This window comes from Panthera pardus, unplaced genomic scaffold, assembly GCF_024362965.1.
Source record: "Panthera pardus isolate Hobbes unplaced genomic scaffold, ASM2436296v1 HiC_scaffold_10, whole genome shotgun sequence".
In the NCBI taxonomy this organism is placed as follows: domain Eukaryota; kingdom Metazoa; phylum Chordata; class Mammalia; order Carnivora; family Felidae; genus Panthera; species Panthera pardus.
The window spans coordinates 11,921,072-11,936,502 of record NW_026526655.1 but is presented as its reverse complement, the minus strand read 5'-3'; the positions used below and the strand labels follow the sequence as shown (position 1 = coordinate 11,936,502).

The window sequence follows — 15,431 nt, the reverse complement described above, 5'->3', positions numbered from 1 at the left end:
AGATCATCCACGTTTTACTCGGTGCTGGGAGGATGGGGCCGGGATACAAGCCCCCCACCCCACCCCCACTGCGCTCAGCAGACGACCCTCTCCAGCGAGGCCATCGAAACCTGCCCCAAGCCACTGCCACCGCACGCGGCGCGCACGTCCATCCCGGGGCGGCGAAGAACGCGGACGCGCGCAACTGAGCATGCGCAGAGGGAGGCTGGCCGGCCCGCTTTACGACCCTCCCCACCCCAGCCCCGCCCCGCCCGCTGTGCTGTGCGAGCCGCGGCGCGAGGTCGCCCACGCTCCCTTCTCCCCGCCCTGTGGGTCCCGGGCACCCGGAGTGTTCGGTGTCCGGCGCCCGTGCGTGATGACGTACACGCGCGCCAAGACGTGGGGACGCAGGCGGGCCGTAGAGAGCGTGAGTTTCCGCGTCTGTTTGGCACCCCTCGCGTGGCCGGTTCTGCCTGGTGTCGCTTCGCCCTTTCCCAGGGTCGTGGCGCCGGGTTGGGAGCGGGTGCCGGGCGCCTCCAGTCGGCGCTTTCCCCGGGCCGGCCCGGGGAGGGGGGGGGGTTCGGGTTGGAGGCGCGCTTCCGCATTCTGGGCACCCTGGGCAAGTCCTAGAGGCGGAAGGGTGCTTCCCGCCGCGAGTCTACCGAGTCAACCGGGTTGGGGGGTGGTGGGGGGGTCCCGTCGTCTACACCCTGTCTGATCCTGGTGACGACTGCCCTGGCAAGGATGTGCTCGGAGGATGGATGGGCTGGGCTCTGTGTGGGTTTTAAAAGCGTCCTTTCGAAAGCAGGAAGTTTAAAGTGACGTTGCATCATCAGCAACAACTTGCAGTTTCAGGTGCCGGGAGAATAACTTCGTTTCTCCCAGCAAGTGTGTGGCCGACACAACCCTAACCTAAAAAGTGGTGTTTCTCTTAATAGGGGATAGGAAATCCGCCTGCGAATGTAACCCTTTTTCTCGTCACACTTTAAAAACCTGTCCAAAAATGGATCACATGCTTTCTTTTTTCCAAACTAAGCAATAACTTTTGAAGACTCAGGATTGCTTATTAGGAATTATTGTATAGTCATGACTTGATCATCGCGTTGTGTAGGTCTCTTTGCAGGACACTCAGCGACAGCTGTACTTTGCCTCTTTTCTCTGCAATTACTTCTTAAAAGTCTGAAGTCCCACATTTCTTTCTTTTTTTTTTTTTTTTCCCCAGTTCCAATAAACTGTAAAGACTTATAATTTGCTGCTGACACGGCAGCTTGGGGAAGCAAGTAATTTTACAAAGAATAACGGTACATTGAGTTCCTAATTGTCCCCGGACTACTAGCTGCAGCATCACATGGGAACTTGTTGGAAATGCAAATTTTGGGATCTTATCTCAGACTTCAATCAGAAATCTATTCTAACATGCTTTCCAGTGGATCCCAATGTACCTGGGTGCTTACATTGTTAAGTATTGCTGTCATGATAAAGAGTTGCTCTTGTGAAGTCACAGAACGTACTTGGAATCCAGGTGAAGCCTTTCCTAGGTGTAAGATCTTGGACAAGTTACTTAGAGGCTTCTTCACAGGGCTGTAAGTATTGAGTGTGAAAATGCAGGGAAAGTGTTTGAGACCCCTGGGTGGTTCACTTGGGTAAGCCTCTGACTTCGCTCAGGTCATGATCTCATGGTTTGTGGGTGTGAGCCCAGGAGGGCATTGTATTGACAGCTCAGAGCCTGGAGCCTGCTTCAGATTCTGTGTTTCTCTCTCTCTCTCTCTCTCTCTCTCTCTCGCTCTCTCTCTCTCTCTCCCTCCCCCCTCCCCCAATCATTCTCTCTCTTTCTCAAAACTAAATAAACATTAAAAAAGAAAAAGAAAATTCAGGGAAACTGTTTAACATACATAGAAAACACTCAAAGATGAGATGCTGTTTAATAGCTCCTTCGAACTGCATGAAGTTTGAGGCGCCTGGGTAACTCAGTTGGTTAAGCATCTGACTTCGGCACAGGTCATGATCTCATGGTTTGTGAGTTTGAACCCCTCATCTGGTTCTGCACTGACAGCTTGCCAGCTCCAGCTCAGAGCCTGCTTCAGATTCTGTGTGTCCTTCTTTCTCTGCCCCTTCCCCGCTTGCACTCTGTCTCTCGTTCTCTCTCTCAAATAAACATTAAAAATTACAAAAAAAAATTGTATAAGTTAAATACACACATAGATTGTGCTGGAAGTATTTTCATGGGGTTAATTGTGAATTGCAGTGCCTGACTATTGTGACCACAGCTTCCAGGGCATTTTGTTTATTTCTGGGTCCTAGTAATAGTCTGTATAATTAAGATTGTTGGATGCAGGATATTTAGTTGAAGGTTATAGCAGTAAGTGCTAATACCCACACTACTGGGGCTGTAGTAGTTTTTTGTTTTTTGTTTTTTTTAAAGTAGATGTCCTGCCCAGTGTGGGGCTTGAACTCACTACTCTGAGATCAAGAGTCACATGCTGTACCCCCTGAACCAAGCAGGTGCCCTGGGACTGAGTATTCTTAATGACATAACTGTGTTAAGGAATGGTTTTTGGTGTTTTCAGCTTAATTATACCTTCTTTTGACCCAGAACTTGGTAAAGAAGTAGGGTGGATAACCAGAGTAAGCCTTAGCTGTGGAGATGAGAGGTGTTAATGACTTGCAAGCAGAAGATGTTTCTGTGCTTATCTTTCTTTCCCATGTGGCATGTAGCTCCACCAGCAGAGACCTCGTACTAACCACCCCCTGTACCTCTATTCTGGAAGCACTGTGGGACCAAGGTTAAGTGTGCCTTTGGCCTGCTGGGTTTTTTCGCCCCACAGATTGTCAGTTGCAGTAATCTACAATTCTTCCCTTTTCAGGGGGCCCGTGTTGGGGGGGTGGCGATATTTAGGATCTGAGGCAGTTGCCGTAAAACCTAAACTCATTCCAGTGTTGAGGAGTGTCACTGACTCACCATGGCATACACAACATGTCACTTTGATTAGAGCACACTGCTCCCGAACCACACCATGGCTCCTAGGTACTGTGTGTCAGAGTTTTCAGATAAACATGAGTCACTTTGGATATCAGCTTCTACAAATAATTTTGTTAATACCACCGCTAAATTAACACTGTCCCATCATGAAACATCAGTTTTCAATGGCCCCCACGTTTTCTACTTCTCTGTATTAGAGCGGCAGACTTATAGTAGTGGTTTTGGTCACGTCGAACCTGCTTTGAACTTTGCCTCTGCTACTTACCTGAGTTCTTTAGACAAATTAACATCCTCTTAATTTCCTTTTTTATAAAGTAGAAGTCATGGTACGTACCTACCTCAGGACATTGCATTAAATGAAATAAAGGGCAAAACGTGAAGGCATAGAGGTTCAATAAATGCTGCATGTTGGGACAGGGGAGAAAAAGGTAGTTAGCACCCCCAAACTTACCTCGTTTATTTCCTCATGCCGTTTTAATAAATAAATACATTTTTGTTATTACCTAGCTGTACTGCTTTTCTTTTCAAATGGTAAAATCCTGAAGTGAAGAGTCAAAGCTTTCACATTATTATGAGTGGGAGAAGGCAAACATGTGAAAAAGGTGAAAACTCTAAAACCTGGTAGAAAAAACACTATCTTCAGTTTGATCACCACAACAGAGCAACTTCCATAAATTGTTTTGGGTGTTTATTGGAACTTCAAGGTCCATTGAGCTTGAGGTCCATTGATTAATATTTAAGTATCTTCAGTTAGTTAACCAGGACAGTCAGCTAGAAAAGGGACAGGATGTTCCAGGAGATGGGACAGCACTGAAAACGCATTATACATTATGTATCATTTTTAAAAAAGTAATAATACCATGTATTTTTGTCTATATATTACATACGACTATGTGAGCGTGGAAAATACTTGAAAGGAGCCAGAACAGGTCATAATTTTGCTTACTTGGCAACGTATTATAATATGGAGGTGGGGATAAGTAATCTAATGGTGGTACATTTATGTAAAGTTAGATACATGCATGTATGTGTAAACATTCTTTTTATAAACCATTTAAAAGAAATGATGCTTTAAAGAGATAGATTCCCTTTTATGCTGCATTTCTAATCATGTAAGCAGTGGTCTTTAGATTTTGTTTTTTGTTTTAGTTTTTGTTTTGTTTTTAGGAGGCAACCCTCTTTAGCTGAATCTTACCTGAAGAGCTCAGGAGCTGAGAGGCTTTAAGAGAGGTTGAAGGGCACAGTTCTGCCTGCTGGTGCTTATCTTGAATCTTTTGCGGTGACATTCTGAGGCATGTCGCTGGAACCCTGGAATCCAGGACATTGGGTGTGAAACTCTTCATCTGTGGGATAGAAATCCTCACGAGATGAGTTCTCTCTAAGAAGTCATTGCACTAAGAATTATTGTGAGTGAGATTCACAAACTTGTTCTGAAGACAGCTCCCAGGGTTTTCAGCCATGTCAGATGTGTGTATGACTTCTCATGCACCCGAGCAAGTGGCTGTTGAAAAAAGAGGAAGCATCCAGCCTCCAGTCTGGCCTGTACTTTACAAAATAGGAGTCTATGCACACGTTTTGAGAAGTCCTCTCAGTTTTTATTTTATTTTTTTGAGCCCTCTAAGCCATGACAGCTGTATCACTGTTAAAGCTATTTAATATTTTAACTGGCTGTTGTTTAGCATTACAGATGACTTGAGGAAAAAGAAACAAGAAGTCAGTGGAAATACATTACTTGTGTTTACAGTCCCTCTGCTTTTTGTTGTATGAAAGCAGCTGGTTTGCAATTTATATGGTAAAGGGTTTTTCTTAAGGAGTTAATTTTTAGTTAATAGTGAGCTTTCATAAGAAAAATAATCTCAAATGCTGAGTATTTGTCAGATTGTTATTAATAGGAGCGGTAGTAATATCACATTGTCTTTTTTCACACATTGAGGAGGGTTTCCTGGTGACAGCTGGAGTGTGGGGGAGGGGCAGTCACTTTCAATCAGCCAGCTGCTCTGTGCAACATCATGATGGCAATATTTCAAAGCCTGTGGGATAATTTTGGCTGTATTCAGAAAAGAAAATGTGTCAAATTTCTGGGAAGCAATAGATAGTGTACAAGAGCCGTATAAGAGCCCTTTGGGATCTAGATGATAGTCAATGAACAATGGTGTGCATTCAGGTTTGTGTGTTGGTGTTATTTTACCATCTAGTTTCTTGGACATTGTTACATGCACATCATAATTATAAAGCAATAAAGTCTAGTCCCATGGGGGGAAAGGCTCATTACTTTATGGAGAGGAAGGGAGATTGGAAAACAAACTTTGGGAGTGTGCTACGTGCTTTCACATAATATGCTATCTCATTTATTCTTCACAATGACTCCAGTAAGTAAGTGGAATTTTTCTCATCTACGGATAAAGAAGCAGACGCTCAGCAGGATTGATTATATGATATGCCCAAGGCCACACACTAGTAAACAATGGCATCCATATTTGACCCCAAATCTGGCTTCAGCTCCAGGAATGTTCTCATTATACCAACAGCTGTTTCTGCATGGTGTAAACTTGCTTATGCATTTTTAATCCAAAGTCACAGTATCAGGATAGTTATGAATGAAATTTATATACATATTACAATGACTTCAACTTTATATAAATAATATATAGGGGTGTGTGTACGTGCTTGTGCCCGTCAATGTGTGATGGTAGCTCCTCCTAATTTTGGATTTTTTTTTTCCTTGATGGAGTCTCTTGGGCAACACTGAAAGAAACTTTGCTACATTTTTTTATGTTACAGATACCAGCAGTTCACAGTCATGGTTGTAATGGATCAGTTTGATTCCAACTTTGAGCAAATGTAGGAATAAATACTGTGCCTACTGCCCATGTACTCTCTTCCTTCATACCAAAGTATTCAAGATTTCCTTGTTTCTTTCAAGGTATGTTAATTTTGTATCAAAGAGGGACTTTTTGGCTTTCCAGATTTTTAGCTTGTAGCTATTATATCTGCCAAGTGATGACTTAAATCCTGTGTGTGTGTGTGTGTGTGTGTGAGGGATGACTCTCCTGCTTTTGATGATGAGTTTCATGGATCATTTCATCTCCCTCCCCATTGCCCACGAGATAGTGCCTGCCCAGTATTTTCTTTCTTTCCTTCCCCCACACCCCATACAAATCCTTAAAACTTATTTTTGCTCTTTTCTAAACATTCTGTGCACATTTATATGCATTCATATTTTCATTCTTTATCGCACTGTAGTGTCACTGTTTGTATGTCTGCTCTCTAGATGGTTGCCTGAAAGGACACTAATTCTCAGATATTTATTAAATGATACAGACAGTGAGATATAAAATTATATGCTCAATGCTTTTACTGCTATAGTTCCACATTCATTGGTTTTCTTCTTTGGGCTCACAATTAGAGAAATGTGATGACTGATGTGTGTTAATGAATTACATAATGATGAAACACAGGTAAAGCCACAGAAAAGCATGCAGGATACTCCCATGATCCTTTCTAAAGGCTCTCAGGTTGAAGAAGCCTCTTATTCAGTTCCTTCCTTCCTTCCTTCCATTTTTCCTTCCATTTTTACTTCCTTCCTTCCTCCCTTCGTCTTTTCTTCCTTCCTCCTTCCTTCCTTTTCCCCTTCCTCTTTCCTTTGTTGTTTTTTTTTTTTTTTCGTTTTGTTGATGAATCTAAATGATTTGTTGTCCCAAAGTCCTAGTCAGAAGTTTTCATCAAGTGGTAACATTTTATTAAATGGACAAACTAGTCTTATTTTCAGTGAAGAAGAAAGGCAGGGAGTATAGTTTGAAAATCAATAATTAGATGTATTCTTTAAAATCATCAACCTTGTATAAATAGAAGACAAATTTTAGATCGTCCATTTTTCTTTTTGTGATTACATTCTTCATCCAGGGTCCCAGTTTCAGTTTATTTATTTTTGAAAGTGAGACAGAGGGTGAGTGGGGGAGGAGCAGAGAGAGAGGGAGACACAGAATCCAAAGCAGGCTCCAGGCTCTGAGCTGTCAGCACAGAGCCTGATGTGGGGCTCAAACTCATGAACCGTGAGATCATGACCTGAGCTAAAGTCGGACGCTCACCGACTGAGCCACCCAGCTGCCCCAACCCATCTACTAAGTAGATACTTAGTAGATGACTTTGAGAGGACTTTGCCTTATTTATGCAGAAGTTGCTCTTGTTCTCACGTCCTTAGCCAGCTGTGCTCTTCTCTCTCTAGGAATAGCGTGGCTAGAACAGACCTTTGAGATATTGCTTCTGTATGCATCATGTTTTGGTTCTCCCATGGACTCGAGTGAGGTACCAAGAGATGAGAGCTGGTGATGCTTGAATGAGACTAGGGTTTGCTTGCCAGCCCTTGGCAAATGTAGCGTTTTGGGGAGTGTTCTTTGCAAACAACAGAAAGTGAGTTAACTATGGTATCCAGATAGCTTATTTGAAAACAAGAGATTTGGTTGGAAGTCAATGGATAGCTCCGAGAATCAACAGAAAACCAAACAACCAAGCCTTGGTAAAGGATAGTAGCCAGGTGAGCTCTCAAGGTTTAGGTAGACTCAGTGGATTTGAATGATATCTTTAGGTTAAGGCTCCGAATATCAGTTCCAGGTGTTGTTGGTCTTTGTATCTCTGCACAGGTTTTAGATTCCAGGGAGAGAGTTATTATTCCAACTCTGGTCACCATCACCCTTGAATCAGTGTGGGAAAGGAAAAGTTGACTCCCCTCCTCCCCCCCCCCCCCCCACTCCCCACCAGGACCACATCCGGTAAGGCTGGGAGGCAACTTCCTGTTCCTGAAAGAATGAAGTATTGATGCTGTCCGGCAGGCCAAAGCTCCAAGCCGACCCCACCACCTGCTGCTTAGTGGCCGTCCCATGTGCTTTGTGGGCACATAAACAGCATCTCTGAAGTCAGGCGTGCTCCTCTGCCCCTTGACTAGTTCCTGTGCTGGGAGGATTTCGGTCACATGAATAATTCATTACCAGTTCTTACACAGAGATTAAATGGGGGGATGGCGAGCACTTTTTCATGGACTTTAGGCAGATAAACAAAGAAATCTGGCACAGAGCAAAGGTGAGCATGGAATTTACTTGAATCCTCTAGAAGGGAGTGATGGGGAGTATTGCAGCTCTGCATGTGTCTCTGGGTTAAGGACCTACGTCTGAAGGGCTGTCAGTCGGAGAACTTTAATGAGCCCTCATTACACTAAGACGTGTAGTCTGTGAGAGAAGGGACCGACCTATGATTGATACTGGAAATCATAAGTGGTGAAGGATCACAATTGGAGTTGGCACTAATTTCCCCTCACCGTGGAGCAAAAGTCAAGATTATATACAAAATCCAGTGGTTTCATTTTTTTCATGTATAAAGATAATATAATCCTTTCTGTTAAGACTATGACACTCTAAAAAGGAGCAAAGAAAATAAAAATTTTGCCATCTGACATATTGAAATTTTTCTTGGAAAGACTCATTAAATTCTCAAATTATCAGATCATGTTGACGGGAACTCTGGTTTGAGACTTTGTTATAAAATTTGTTTTAATTAAAAAATAGTTCCTACTTTGATGTGCTTACCACATACCCCATCATACTGTTTTTCAAATGTACGTGGACTTGAACCATGTGATGTAGTTTAAACAGTGGATCATAGAAAGCCGAGAAAAATGCTAATTGGTTACTCAGTTATAAAAATACTTGAAAGGTATTTAAAATTTTTAATCTTAGGTCTTTATTTGTTTATATGGATTAAAAACACTATCACTTCCCAATTTATGATTTGATATACGTAATCTCATTCAATCCTCATGAAACCCAGTGAGCCTGCATTATGTCCTTTTACAGGTGAGAAACTGGTGATCAAATACATTTTCTAAGGCATATTGTAGAGCTGTCACCAAAGACCCCGCCCTTAAGTACTGTCCTATACTACATACGTCTATATTGCTGGCCCCGTGTATCTTTTTGACAAAAAGCATTGGGACGTTTCTTTTCCCAAAGCCTGTTTACCCTGTTTCCTGACAACTTCGTTATGTTCAGAAACTGTTCAGATGTGTTATATCAGCCATCACCTTGTGCTTCTGTTTGCTGTGAATGCGGCAGCAGCTCCCACGTTGCAGCTGTGTGCCCTGCGAAGCCTTTTGTCCTTTATGTCTGAGAGTAGCCTGACAACCTTTCATGTTGGATTCAGCAAGATTGCTTTTTATTTAACAAAGCTGAGTGTTGCTTTCTAGGTGAAAAATAATTAAATGCTTTTAAAGATGTATTTGATTAACTGGAAGCCGATCTGTGTAAATTAATTATAACTATAATGATGTCATAGCCTTGTCTTTTGTTATTAACCAGGTAATTGACCAGAAGTTTGGAAGCTTATTGTAACTGACAGTTAGTGGTTTGACCTTGTGTGCTGTCTAGAAGCGCAACATGCACGATGCATGTAAATGCAGTTTTTTTCACTGAGCTGCATGTATTGTCAGAGCATCTGATCCTGGGTTCTTATTTTTACTCTTCCCTTCTTTGCAGAAATTGCTACACTCGAACTAGATATTATCCTGATCTCTCTTACTAAAAGCATCTTGCCAAACACAAGTGTGGTCCTTGAGTAATTATAATCAGAGATAATCATTGGCACATTAAGAACATATGATCAAGTAAACAAATGCCAAGATTAAAGGAATCTTGATTTTAAATTCCATGTGAGGGACGGCAGAACAACTTTTTGTAGAGAAGACATTAAGAGGAAAAGTAAGGGCATATTTGACAGGTTGAGAGAGAATTTGTCCCCTCTTACTCTACTTTGTCCAAGGAAGGTCAGGGCGTACATTTTAAATCTTTGAGTGATGGGAGCCTCTAACTTTGGTGAGTTGGTTTAAGGATGGGATTGTAAGAATAAAACATGGAGCGGAAGTGAATAGTAATGGCTGACAAGCAGCACTTCTTAGGTTAGCTGACCTCCCTCCCACACACTTTATGCTGGTGGTATAGTCAGCTATGCCAGAATGGGACACAGGCATTCCTCAAATCCTCATGCTGTGCAAAATCATGTAATAAAAAACCACAGGGTAGGGGCGCCTGGGTGGCTCAGTCGGTTAAGCGTCCGACTTCGGCTCAGGTCATGATCTCATGGTCCGTGGGTTCGAGCCCCGTGTCGGGCTCTGTGCTGACGGCTCAGAGCCTGGAGCCTGTTTCAGATTCTGTGTCTCCTCTCTCTCTCTGACGCTCCCCCGTTCATGCTGTGTCTCTCTCTGTCTCAAAAATAAATAAACATTAAAAAAAAATTTAAAAAAAAAAACCACAGGGCTTATGGTGCAAATGGTGGCTGGAGGAAAACACTCACAAAACTTTGTCAGTTGTACGTTAAAAAAAAAAAAAAAAAAGGAACCTAATAAAATGGTAGCACGGTCACACGTGTTAAATGGTTAAGAAATACATAACTACTACAATAAATATGGTATTTTGCCTTCAAAAAATCCTGAACTTTGCTTGTGAAAGTGGTTGTCAGAGGATTGGAGCTAGTGAATTATTGTCAGGTGGTAGTAGAAGGATTATCAGAAGTGGAAGGTAAGTTGTAACTGCAGATGTGATGGTGTAACTCGTAATATACTCTCTGACCTTAGGTAGGTGGTAGATGTTTGAGGTATGTAATTGGGTGCGTTTGGTGAATTTCTGTGTAGCTTTCTTCAGCTGGGTGCAGTTTTCTGCTTTCACCTAATGCTTCTTGCGGATGAAATTGCGCGTAATCAAATGCGAAATTTGCATTATGTTCTGTTGTTCCCTGAATATTAATTGCATTTGAACACATTTGCTTGTTACAAAGCAAGCACTATAGCAGAGCTGACCAGGCTAATTAACTTCTACTTCTCTAACCTAGTTCGAGCATTTACGCTAACAGCACATGCATGCTGTTTCCTGTCTTAAAAATATCTTTCCTTTTATCCACTTTCTGTTTTGCAAACCCAGGTGCAAGGGAGGTATTCTCTGATTTGGACTGACGTAACATTTCTATATTGGCACCTACTTGTACATTATTTTCCTGTTTTTAAAACGGGCTGGGTTCAGAAATGACACAAGACACGAGTAAAGGCGGAGGAAACAACTAAATGGCCAAGTGGTTCTCAGCAGGAAAAAGCATATCCATTTATTAGGAGAAATTAAGCCTCTTCTAGCTCTGATGGGATTTTGCACAAGGAACAGTAAGTTTGAATGATATTTTACAATAATGTGAAGATGATTCCTATGTGACAGTCCCTTGGGTGAGACCGATGTCAAGTCTTCTAATAATATGAAGGTGCATTTATGCAGAAGTCATTCTTCAAAGGCAAAGTGAATGATGTGACCATGATTTTGGAGATTTGGTAAAACACGGGGCTAAGAGTTGAGATAGTGCTCCTTTATTTGAGCAATTCTTAAAAGGTAGAAAAGATATTTTTGCCTCTCTGTGGCTTGTCAGATTAAACCTTACTTTGTAGGACAGGACTGGGGGAGATGGCAGAATGCTAACCAGGGTGCACTTCACACCTGTCCCCCCCAGCCCCCCCCCCCCCCCCCCCCCGCAGACCCACACTTTCCAGAGTCCTAGCCAGCAAAGTGCCTGGCCCTGGTGGGAGAAAGTCAGAGAAGGCATGGAAGGCTTTTGATCCTCTGGTTCTCTCTTTGTATAGCATATATATATTCCACAGTGAGAAAAAAACGACATTTAGTTTATTGTTACTTTTTTTGTCTTTAACTTGATTTTTAAAATTGATTTTTTGTTTTTGTTGGCTATGACTGTGATAGTTACCAAAAGAAGTGGGGTATTTGAATGTTACTTTGTATTACTTTCTTAAATATAGATCAACAAATTGTCTTGTATCAAGAAAACAATTAGACTTGGGGTGCCTGGGTGGCTTAGTCAGTTGTGTGACTTCAGCTCAGGTCACATGATCTTGCAGTCCATGAGTTCAAGCCCCACGTTGGGCTCTGTGCTGACAGCTCAGAGCCTGGGACCTGCTTCAGATTCTGTGTCTCCCTCTCTCTCTGCTCTTCCCCCACTCATGCTCTTTCTCTCTGTCTTTCAAAAATAAATAAATGTTAAAAAAAAATTTAAAAAACGAAAACACTTAGGTTTGATAGAGTAAAAGTTTTCTGTAGTGAGATTTTGTATATTTGAAACAATTTCAAAATTCATATACATTTTGGTATGTTTAATGGAAGTCATCAACTGCCCTTTCTTGGGAAAGACTATTCTTTATGCTGAGATTATGTCCTTCCTAATTTTTTTGGTGGTCAAGTATCATATCTTTTATTGAAAGACAGGTGATTTCTTATTTCAGCTCTGACATGTAAAGAGTTTGGAAATTGTCATCCCTGTCCTCACAACAGGACAAAAGCTGAACAAACTGAAAATCAAGATTTCATAGATCTGTCAGAGAACTGAAGATATATATAAGGCAGACTTTCATCCCCAAATCTTAGAGGCTCATATTGAAAGTCATAGTCAAGTTCATTCCTGTAGGGGAGGAAAAAATTCTGTTCCCTTCTATGCTCCTGGGTTCTCCAGTTGGAGCCCTGTAAACCAGACTGACAGAAGACAGATCAGCAAGAGAAAAACAAAACAAGTTTCTTAGCATGTGTATTGTGTATACATTTGGGAGTACACAGATGAGTAACTCAGGGGGATGGTTAGAACTTGGGCTTATATAGCATTTTAACAAAAGAACAACACGTTCGTGGAGAAGTGACAAGACAAAGGAAAAGGACCTTAAGTTTCTGTAGGAGGCAAATATGTGGGGAAATTAATGGAAGATATGGGCTAGTTAGCAAAGTTTGTTATGTATATTTCATGGGTGTCCAATCAAAGGTTGTCCCAGATTAACTTTTGTGTTTCCTTGAAGATACGGAGGGGAATGCCTGCAAGTTCATGTCCACCTCTTAGGTAAATAGAAGAGGGCAAAGAACTTTACTTGTATCTGCTTCTTCTCAATTGCCTTCAGCTCAAAAAAGATCTTCATGCCAAGTGGCATATATTGGTGGCATATTCTGCTTCCCTGCAATTAGCTTGCTTGGAACTGAGGTCACTGAAGGTAGTAACTATTAGAACTATTTAAATGGTAACTTCCATGATTTGCTGGAGTCTAAGTGTAGACTATCTTGAGAGTTAAAAACTCTCAGCTTTTCTGCAGACACACCTGACTCATCATTTCATTTTAATAACAGAGACTAGAGCCGGATTATATCGTGGTTAAAATTTCTGCTTGTCTATAAAATGGGGAAATAATAATAACAGTGCCTGTTCATAAAGTTTGGAGGATCGAATGGGATACGTGAAATAAAACCAAGAATTTAGGAATGAGTTTGGTGTCTTTATCTAAAGGAAAACAATCCGTGGATTGGGAGGTACAGTGCCTAACAAGCTGTGAACACTCTTCTTTGAGGATTTTGGGCAAGCCAGAATGGGATAGGACCTTACAAGAGGCAATGTGGAGGCGGGGCATGATTGGCTAGGGGGCGGGGATATCCTGATGAGGCTGGCGTGTCCTGTTTTCTAGGGTAAGATAAGGTAGCTGCTGCTAAAATGGAGGATCGTTAGTGGTGGGCAGGTTTCCTGGACAGTAAGGCGTTTCTTGTAAGTGCAGGCTGACTGAGGTCTAGGTTTGTGATCTGGGTCAGGCCACGAGCGTGGCCTCCAGTTGTGGGTCCTGATCTGTGAATTCGTTTTATCAGATAATAGCACACGCATAAGGTTGGAGAGCCGTACTTCCAAAGACGAACTGGTAATATGTGTGTGTAATTTTGGCCAGTGATTTGACTTTTCTTTTTGACCTCTATTTTAGAAAAACCAGCAATCAATAGAAAGTGAGTATTTCCATTGAAGTCATCAAAACAATAGCTAAGATTTAAGGAGTGTTGACTGTGTGCTTGGCATTAGTTTAAGCACTTTGATGTTTTAAGTCATTTAACCTTTACTTTCAGCCATTATTACTACCACTCCATTTTACGTAGTGGGAAGCTAAGGCTTGGTTTAGCTGCCTTGCATAAAGTCACACAGCACACGGCTGAAGCCAGTCAGTGGGACCGATTTAGACTGGAGTGTGTGCTCTCAAACCCCAGACACCCTGAAAACACGCAGCTTGGAGGATATGATAACTGGGTCTGGGGAAATCCTATTGACAGTTATGGGCCATCCATTCAGAGAGCCTGCTGATGGTCAGGGAGCCTGCCGATGAGGAGCCTGGTCGAGAGCTGGGCTGGCAGTTGAGGAGGAGTTGAATGGGTTGGGAGGAGTAGAAGGAAATGTGTCACGGAGCAGGGAGTGATGCTGGGAGGGCCCTTCCTACATCCCCTTCATCCATTCTGACAGACTTCTAGCTGTCAGGACCTGCTAGGACTCAAACACTAGCCTCTGAGTGTTTTCTCTGGCCCCTGACACTTGCTTTGCCTGGTATCGCGAGCCACAAGTGACAAGTGAGGTAAGGCAGACTCTCAGCCCTTTGGACGATAGCACTGGGGCGCATCTACGCTAGCTCCCAGACTTCCCAGTGAGATTAAGCCCCAGGCACCCATCGTGATGGCTGGCTTGATAATGCACACAGCTTTGGCTGCTTTGCCTTCCCTGGTTTGCTTCCCTACTGGCCTCCTGGTCATTTGCCTCCCAAATGAATTACAGATCCCAAACGTGTGGCTTCCCAAATAAATTACTTGCACGGAGACCTTTGTCTCAGTGTCTGCTTCTGGGGGAAGCCCAAAGAATGTATAATAATACCAGAACAAGTTGTTACAGTCATCAAGAGAATTCTAATTAAAATCCTCATACCAACCCATTTTATAGATGGGAAAACTGAGGCATGGATTGATGAGGTACTTTGCTCAAGGGAACTAACACAGGTATTAAACAGACCAGATGGGTGATCTGATCCAAGGCAGCCGTCGTAACCTCTGCTTGTGCTGAGCAAAGACCTAGAGGCAGGCATGACCTGATCAGACAGCTAGGCATAGGAGAGTAACAGAAGATAAGATCAAGTGCTCAGAGTTTTAAGTTTCATAATCCCAAGGGCTTCAAGGGAGCGTCTTGGCAGGGGTCTCTTGTTCTGCCATTACAAAGCTGCACAAAGGGTTTCTTTCTTTTAGCAGTTGCTTGGGTTGGATTTATGAGCTCAGAATGCCCCTCATCTGGATTTTTGCACGTTGATGTTTTCCCCAGAGTTGGGGAGGTGCAGAGAGAAACGAGGCCTGGCTGCCCTTCTGAGGGACCACCATCTGGGGCTTGCACATGGACATGTTTGATTGTGGGCAGTTTATCGCAGAGAGGACCTTTACACCACCCCCCTTTCCCAATGATCTTATCCCTGAGAAATTCAAGGCAAGGTGACTTAAGACGCTCTGTGTCTGTTTATGATTTTCCAAATGGCCCTCCCTTGATTCCAGTGAAAATGTTTGAAAGCCACCCAGCAAATGGGCAACAGTAAATGCGTAAAAATATTTGTGTGCATAGA

The 15,431-nt window shown here is 42.6% G+C and overlaps 1 protein-coding gene across 9 annotated transcripts in view; it reads left to right on the top strand.

Annotated features, from left to right (window-relative positions):
* Positions 1–253: 253 nt before the first annotated feature.
* The window catches only part of RHBDD1 (rhomboid domain containing 1), a 133,912-nt gene continuing 118,734 nt past the window's right edge, over positions 254–15,431 (top strand). For 2 of the 9 annotated variants that reach the window (XM_019445747.2, XM_019445746.2), the window contains exon 1: positions 256–406. The gene's annotated coding sequence lies outside the window, so the exon portion shown is untranslated. Of the gene's footprint in view, positions 407–1,504; positions 1,563–4,126; positions 4,366–5,740; positions 5,883–10,920; positions 11,154–15,431 lie in introns of those variants that run through there. The other 7 variants (XM_019445740.2, XM_019445742.2, XM_019445739.2 and 4 more) reach the window with 7 other exon arrangements.